Source organism: Notothenia rossii, assembly GCF_949606895.1.
Source record: "Notothenia rossii genome assembly, chromosome: 1".
In the NCBI taxonomy this organism is placed as follows: domain Eukaryota; kingdom Metazoa; phylum Chordata; class Actinopteri; order Perciformes; family Nototheniidae; genus Notothenia; species Notothenia rossii.
This window is the reverse complement of record NC_136912.1, coordinates 50,203,629-50,212,594: the sequence shown is the minus strand read 5'-3', so window position 1 is coordinate 50,212,594 and position 8,966 is coordinate 50,203,629. Positions and strand designations below refer to the sequence as shown.

The following is an 8,966-nucleotide window of genomic DNA, read 5'->3' as shown; positions in this document are numbered from 1 at the left end:
ATTCGATCTCAGGCAGTAGCCATTTACAATACGCCGTGAGATCAGGGAGCAGATGTAGGATGGAAGTTTCCCTAACATTGCTTTGTAAATAAAAAGATACCAGTGATTGAGCCGCCGTACAGTTAGTGAAAGCAAACCTGCCCTTGCATACAGGGTACAATGATGGGTTAATGCTTTACAGTTTGTCACAAATCTCAGTGCACTATGATAGGCGGCATCTAACTTGATCAGGTAATTGGCCGGTGCATTCATATAAAACAGATCACCATAGTCCAGCACAGGTAAAAAGGTCACAGTGACTAGCCTTTTCCTGGCCTCAAGTGAGAAACAGGACTTGTTTCTGTAAAATAAACCTAGCCTAACCCTCAGTATTTTTAGCAGGTTATTGACATGCAGTTTAAAAGAGAGACAGTCATCAAGCCAGATACCAAGGTATGTGTAACAGGTTACCACTTCAAGTTGTTTCCCTTGCGTAGTTACAATATCTAAAACAGGCTCTGGTGTCTTTTTAGCTTTTGAAAAGAGCATTACCTTGGTTTTATCCACATTTAAAATAAGCTTTAGTTCAGAGAGCTGAGTCTGAACAGTCTTAAAAACAGCCTGTAATTTAACAACCGCCTCCTTAATGGAGGTACCTGCACAATACATCACGGTATCATCCGCATACAAATGTAAAGTAGCTTCATCCACATTATCACCTAAGCTGTTGATATATATGGAGAATAAAAGTGGACCTAAAACAGAACCTTGTGGTACACCATTAGAAATGTTTAACTACTCAGAAGACAGCCCATCAAAATGAACACATTGGGACCTTTCAGAGAGGTAGTTCACAAACCACCCCACTGCATGGCTGGATATGCCAATACTGAGTAGCCTCTGCTTTAAGATGCGATGATCAACGGTGTCAAACGCTTTGGAAAGGTCAATAAACAGAGCTGCACAACTCGGCTTATTATCTAAAATACTAGTAATGTCATTCACCACTTTCATTGTCGCAGTGATGGTGCTATGTTTCTTTCTGAAGCCTGACTGATGTTTAGACAGGATATCATTTTTACATAAAAACTCCTTTACTTGCTCACTCACTAGTCGTTCGAGCACTTTAGCCAGAATTGACAATTTAGAGATTGGCCTATAGTTATTTAAAAATAGTTGCCTCCCCTCCTTTCAGTAAAGGCAAGACATAAGCAGACTTCCATACTTTTGGAATTTTATTTGTGCTGAGGGAGAGGTTAAAAAGAGAAGTAAGAGATGGAGCAATAAAATCTGCAGCTATCTTTAAAAAGAAAGGTTCTACGTTGTCCGGGCCAGCCGGTTTCCTAGGATCTAACTTGGACAATGCTTCATGAACAACACCAACAGTAAAAGGAGTAAAACTGAAAGGGTTTTACAGACCACATTGTTCAGAGTCAGGGATTGGAGTGTTCACAGAAGCAGAAGCACAGTCAGTGAAAGAATCAAACAGAGAGCCACAAGACACAAAATGCTTATTAAAGCAATTTAGCATCGTAGCCCTGTCTGATATAATGCCAGATACTGTGGTGAGGCATGGAGGTAGCTCATTTGGGATATCACCATTGGAAATCGATTTTATGGCTTTCCAAAATTTCCTAGGATTATTTAGGTTTTCTGTGGTAACTGACAAATAGTACTTTGACTTTAGGGCTGTGCAATTTAATCGATCCTGCGATATATATCGATATTTTGTTTCCCGAGAAAGTATCGATATATTTCAGCCGCGGGTATCGATACATTAACTCCCATTCAAATCCCCCGTGTTCCGCCTGGCACTCTGCTCGCTGCCCATTCCCCCCGTTCGCTTTGCATGAAGAGCGGTTACGTCAGCCAGCCGAGCCGCTAGTGTCGCTGTAGAGCATTTCTAGATACACAGATGCCGGTGTCTTTTTCTCGCAGTGAGTGCGAAGCGGTTTCAGGAGAATGGCGGCAAACATTAACCGCACTCTACCGCCGGAGATATCGGCCCAATCCCAAACCACTCCCTCGACGGAGTGAGCTCCGTCTGTAGCCACACTCGCAGCTCAACGAGGCTCCCTCCTATCAGATGGAGGGAGTAAATACAGCAGCAAGCTTTGGCCTCCCCTCTCTCTGGCAGAAACACGAAATGCCGTAACTGTATGTAACAACGGTTTCAAATCAGCATCTCTTAGACAACAAGTTTAAATTAATAACTCAAATAAAGCTCCTAACATCTTTCATTGTGTTTCAAAGCTCTTTTAGTTTTAAACCTGATGTTTATAAGCTTCTTAGTTTTTGCAACGGTCTGTAAATATACACAACTTTAGAATAAAATGCACACATTTACCTTTTTCTAGACTAAACACAGGTATGATCCGAAGTTAAAACATATGAGGTTATCATGAGGTTGTTAACATTGCAGTTTATCAGTGGATGTTTGCTGGAACTACTTGTTAACAGCTTGACAGCAGCGGACACACACAGCGCGACTCCGGTCAGGTAGAGACCGGTCTCAAGTCAGCACCGCTGCAGACTCGCTGTTTGAGGGCTTGATAGCCCACTCCCCCTCCACACCGCTCCACACTCGTAGGCGGACCCTCCGCGTCTACGCGCAAACGGAGGGGTAGGGTGTAGGGGGCAGTTTGGGAATGGGCCATCGTCACTGCTCAGAGAAGTGCACTTCTCCCAGACCACGTTGATCAGACTATATTTCCTGAACAAAAATCTGAAGACAATGTAGATGCAGTTATGTAGAGAGGAGCCTTTCTGTTTAGTGTTTTTGGCTTAAATGTTACTCCTTTGGACTTGAATTATTGGCAGGTAAATTTTACATTAACTGTTGTTCTTAGTGACTTGAATTATTGGCTACCTCATATTCTGTGTTAAGCTAAAAATGCTGTAAAAGAATCTGTTCAGAACAGGCCACCTGCTGCACCTATTAATTGTCCATTGTGATACTGCACTTTATGTACTTACGTTTCAAAGGCTTGTAAGCTACAGTTGGCACTGTTTCAATAAATGAAACAAATTTTCTCACCACATCTTTTGAGTCATTTTGTCCAGCATTTGCAAGCTGTAGACTCTCTGTCTAGTGAGAGCCATATATTGTATAATTGATGCTTTCAGTTTTCAGTTGAATTAATTCAATCCAAGTCAATGGAACACTCACAAGATGTGACCAAAATCACACTGTCCCTTTAAAATCTTTCAGAAAATGATGTAAGTGTATCGAATTATATCGAATCGTATCGAATCGTATCGTTGGCTGAATATCGTGATATATATCGTATCGTGAGCTCAATATCGTGTATTGTATCGTATCGTGAGATTAGTGTATCGTTACACCCCTATTTGACTTAGCGCTTTTTATTTGCGATGTGAAGCTATTTCTTAGCTGCCTAAAGCGTAGCCATTCTACCTCTGAGCCCGATTTCCTAGCTTTTGCCCAGGCATTGTTTCTCTCATGAAGGAGACTGGACAGTTCAGCAGAAAACCAAGAATTGTCTCGTCCCTTCACTCTAAATTTATGCAGGGGTGCGTGTCTATCTATAATTTCCATAAAACCAAGATAAAAATAAGACCATGCAGTTTCTACATCAGCACACAGATCGATTTTACCCCAATCAAAATCAAACAAATCATGTACAAAACCCTGCTCCACAAAGTGTTTTTTGTCTCTTTTTAGGATAATATGAGGTTTAACCTTTTGGACCTTAGTGTCCCTAATTGTGGCTACAACACAGTGGTCACTCACATCATTAGTAAATACTCCCACAGATGAGTATTTATGTGGAACATTTGTTAAAATGAGATCAATTAAGGAGGATTTATTTGGGGACTTAATATTTGGGCGAGTAGGACTATCTATAATCTGAGTAATATTCAAAGAGGTACACAGGTTTTTAAAATCCTCTGACACAGAAGTGAACCAGTCCCAATTAAAATCACCAAGCAGCACTATTTCATTGTAGGCAAGTTGAGATAAAAGTTTTTGCCAATGAAGATAAAGAGTCCTTGACAGCTGAGGGGGGTCTGTAGCAGCCCACCACCATGACCTGTTGACCCTTTGTTACTTCGATATTCACGGCTAAAAATTCTAGTTGTTTACTAATAGATTTGGAAACCATCTTGGTTACACAAAACTTATTTTTCACATAAATGGCAACGCCACCACCTTTTTTAGGATGGTCGGTGCGATATACAGTATAACCATTTATGTAAATGTCAGAGGCCAAAATGGATTTATCTAGCCACATTTTTGATAAGACAATGACATCAGCATCAGTCGAGCTCGCCCAAATACAGACAAAATCTAATTTAGGTAACAGACTGCGCACATTTAAGAGAATTAATCCCAACCCAGACCTAGAAATAAAATCAGCAGGAGTAGCTATCTGACTACTGCTAATACTACTGGGTGGACCAGGATTTGGTTGCACATTCCCTGATAGTAACAATAATAAAATTACCAAGCACCTTTTTCTCTTAACCAACACACATACATTGTCAACTTTATTAGAGTCACCAGCAAACTGCGCGAAAGTGAGATTAGAGTTCAAAAAACAGTTCTGAAGAACCATCATAGCAGGCAAGTGAGAAAGACAAACATGGATGGCGGCCTTCAGCCGTGGGAGCTCCTCCGCGGCGAATCCTCCTCCGCACCTCAGCGCACGATAGGTGAAAGCGGGCACCCCTTCCTGTCACACCCCCTTTTCTTTTGTTGTGAGGCCAGGAGAAAGTAGGCTTGTTTGAGACGCGTTGCGGCTCGCCTCGAAAGTAGACGAGAATAGCCGATCGCAGCCGGGGGAGGTCTCAAAAAGCTCGCCTGAAGTCGGACAGCTCCGAGTCGGCTTCTTCTTCTTCTTCTTCTTCTTCTTCTTCTTCTTCTTCTTCTTCTTCTTCTTCTTCTTCTTCTTCTTCTTCTTCTTCTTCTTCTTCTTCTTCTTCTTCTTCTTCTTCTTCTTCTCTCGGTTTTTTGGCGGATTGCAAACAACTTTAAGGTGCATACCGCCACCTCCGGAGTCGGCTTGACTCGGTTTGCATTTATAAAGAATGCACATATGTGTTTAATTGTTAATGTCAGATATACTTAGTAAATACATTTGTTCCTGCTCAAGATTAGATTCAACTTTATTGTTATTGCACAGATTACAGGTACTGAGACAACGAAATGCAGTTTAGCTTCTAACCAGGAGTGCAACAAGCAGTAAAGTGAAAAGTAATGTACACAATCTACAGAATAAAATATAGAATGAAGTGAATGATGAATAAACAGTGAGGGGTATGAATACACTAGATATACACAGCAGCCTGTGAGCAGTATGAACAGTGTGTATGAATATGCTAAAATATATAAAGTATAAAAACGGTAAGCAGTGCAAGTATAGTATAACATATATAGATATTAATTTCATGATGATAAACATTGTGGAACAATGATGAAAAATGTGAATGGAAGTGGCGACGTAAAACTGACACCAAACAACAACTTTTACCGAGCCAATTGGAGAGTTTCATCAGCAGCACGGGGTAAAAACCACCAATGAGCGCTCAGCTCGAGATAACAGCGAGTCCAGCGCCGTATAGACTGAGAGTTACGTCATCTCCGTTCACTCCAATGGACCACTTTTTTACAGCAATGGCGGATCGTGGAGCCTCTCAATCGTTCCCCGGAAGTTAGCGCCAAGGCTAGCAGAGCTGTAGAGTTGCAGCATAATAGACCGTTCGTGACGGACTTTTAAAGGTAAGAAGAAGTTTAAAGATTTATATTGCGGATATTATCAGTACATCTGATTCAAATTAACATGTGTATTAAAGGATGTCAGTGGATTATCCCTAAATTAGTAGATTTAGGGAACGTTTACAGATAACAGATAAAGCTAGGATACCGGATCAAGTTAGCAACACACGTTGAACAGCCTTTTAATTGTAAATTCCGTTCTCTTAATGTCATTTCGTCCAACGTTGTTGAATTAGAGAAGAGGGGCTTATAAACAGGATTGTATGCGGGGGTGGAGGGAGTTAAATATTAGATAAATATAACTTTGGTGCGTGTAAGAGTGAGTGTTTTTAGCAGAGCCATATTGTGTCCTTGTGATTATGTTGATTATTACCTGTCTGTATAATGTTGCAGCTCAGCTGATTTTGGATTGATGGCAAAGGGAGAGGGACTTAAGTGAGAGTGAAAACACAAGGTAAGTTTAATACTACTGTTTTATATAAGTAAGCATACTAAACATGTATTCTATCACTGTATTATATAAGTAATCTGGTTAGTAACCTACTGTATGGCAGGTGGAGGGGCAGTGATGTTACAGGTGGAGGAGCAAAACTGCAAGACTGCAAACTCACAAGACAGAGAAATCAAAGTTTGTTCTCCACTTCATTTATTTCATATTTTCTAAAGATGTGGAAATGGCAACAAAAAAAAAATTGAGAGCTGTAACCAAGACAACTGTAACAACATGAGTAGAGAGCCACCAAGGTTTTTCAAGTCCCTCTCTTACTCCATTTTGCCAACCCAAACTTCCAGGTACATGACGGGACACCTTGCTTGTTTTTGTTGTTTGCGCTCCTCTGGCTGGGTGCTGGCAGGTGGAGGGCAGTGATGTTGGCAGGTGGAGGGGCAGTGATGTTACGGGTGGAGGGGCATTGATGTTAGCTGTTACACATCAGGCTCAAACTTAACACATTGCATCCTTCTTTGCAGTGTCCTTATTCCTGGAAGGGGAATCTGCAATTCCTGCAGAGTTTTGTAACCCGTTGGTCCGCACGCAAAGCGAAATTTTAAAGCCTTCTTAATTGTCCCATTGCTCCATTTCATCCCCTTTGTGGTGAGTCTGCCTAATGCCTTAAGTTGGTCTTTTGAAAACGTTTTCTTATATTTGTTGTCCCTAATTTTCATTGTTTTCTTGAGAGCTGCATTTTCCTTCCTGATTTTTCTTAGTGCAGACTTTGCTTTTTTGGTGATTCCTTCTTGGCTCTTTCATTTTCTCTTTCATTTGTTTAATAGATCTGTTTGACTGGCTGCTGGTTCCCTTGTATGCTGACTGGCTGCTGGTTCTCTTGTATGCTGACTGGCTGCTGGTTCCCTCGTATGCTGACTGGCTGCTGGTTCCCTCGTATGCTGACTGGCTGCTGGCTGAGTGGGTGGTGTCCAACCTCCCTGTCTCTCCTCACTAGCCATGTCCTCTCTTTCTTCACCCTCACTTTCCTTTCTCTCAGTCTCCTCATCCCTTCTTCCCTCAATCTTTGAGACCAATGTAAGTAGAATACATGGCACTGTAGATTTTCGAACATTTAAAATATTATACCACTTAAAAATAAGAAATATGACTTTTGTTACTAAGAGTTCATACTTATTATACCTGTGTCACCTTTCACTCTATAGCTGTGATCATGAGCTATGGGCTTTGTAGATACAGGTCCCGGGGTGAATCGTGGTGCAGGGGCCCTTCTCTTTTTGACCACAGGGCGATGCACGAAGATGGTGGGTTTAGCCTCTGCTCTCAGCCTAGTCTTGCCCTTTTTTGTCTTGACAAACTGGTCTGCATCAAAATGTGCCTGCGGAGTGACTTGAGGTTACTTCACACACAGAACAACTCAGTTTTGTCTGCCCACATACATATTCCATAGTGGTTGAATACACAGTATTAGGAAATACTTTATACTTACTGGACATGTTATACTCATTAAATACTGTATATAAAATATGACCAAGAATGTGAGACAACTTTATAGAAATTCATATCACATCTGTTACTGATGCCATTTGTCATACTTTGTTAAACTCACAAATAATAAAGTTCCATAACTTCAGTTGGGAACAAAGACCACACCTTATCTCCCCAAGGCAATTTCCCATCCAATAGGTGTGCTATATAGGTGTGTATAACCCTTTCTCCTGTCTGTTACTCCCTCTTTCAGCACAAGAACCAGAGGGGGATTCAATGGAGCCTGAATACCTGCATTGAGACCCTCACCCTGCACCCTGAGTCTCAGCTCTGTGTTTTTCAAGCCTTTCCCTGTTTTTTTGTATTAAACAAAACATTAAGCTTTCCCAATGGTGTGGTTTTCGTTTTGTGAAAAAGTGCAAATGCAGTGTTTGTATATAATAACCTCACATATTTTTTTGCTGTTGGTCGTGAAATTGCTCCTGCTGACTTGAGCCAGCCATTTTTTCCTGTGCTCTGTGTCAGTGGGGAAGCCGTACATTCATACTCCTTTCTCGGAGCGATTTGAGCATCCCCAGGCAGCACAGCAAACCATGGTGGTGACTAGGAGGCAGCACAGCAAACCAGGACAACACAGAGGAAAAGGCACAGACAAACTGCATGATATGCTACTCAATGTTTATTGAATTCCATGTATTTGCAATGGATGTTCCTCAAACAACACATTTAACATCATCATCATGCTGCTGCTGCTGCTGCTGCTAGTCCTTTGATAGTCACCTGTCGGTCTCCTGTCCTTTCTGAAAGCCATAAAGATGACATTAGTCATTTAGATAACTTGTGTCCTCAATTACCATGGGATTACTGAAACTACCATGAATTTAAGAAAATGGTAGAAATTAATCTAATCTGAATTTTGAAGCATTCCTTTAGATCCCCTCCCTCTAAATATATCAATAAACATTAGAAAGTGATGCTCCTGACCACCATACAAGTTTAGGAAGATAATATTGGTTTTAAAGAATTCAAAGCTATAAACAGCAACAGGCTCTTTAACCAAGGCACTGTTAGCCTAACATGTAAACTAGTTGTTCACACTAATCCTAATATTATCACTTAATATTAGCAAATTCTATTTTATTTCTTAAAACATATTGATGTAAATACATACACATATCGATTTGTTGTATAAATATTGCAAATCAAAACCTTTATTCACTAATAATTACCTAAAATCGTAGTTCTATCTCCTGTTATCAATGCATTCACATTGCCCGCCATGAACTTCCGGGGAACGATCCTCGTCTGCATGAA

The 8,966-nt window shown here is 40.9% G+C and overlaps 1 long non-coding RNA gene across 3 annotated transcripts; it reads left to right on the top strand.

Moving 5' to 3' along the window:
* The first annotated feature begins 4,547 nt into the window (after positions 1–4,547).
* Positions 4,548–8,037, top strand: LOC307015322. 3 transcript variants are annotated; one of them, XR_013801470.1, is made up of 5 exons: positions 4,548–5,722; positions 6,113–6,812; positions 6,992–7,241; positions 7,370–7,468; positions 7,906–8,037. It is a non-coding gene; the product is annotated as an uncharacterized lncRNA (long non-coding RNA). The 3 variants fall into 3 exon arrangements; XR_013801471.1 differs by lacking the exon at positions 4,548–5,722 and having other exon boundaries at positions 5,729–6,812; positions 7,398–7,468; XR_013801472.1 differs by lacking the exon at positions 4,548–5,722 and having other exon boundaries at positions 5,729–6,812.
* Positions 8,038–8,966: the final 929 nt, after the last annotated feature.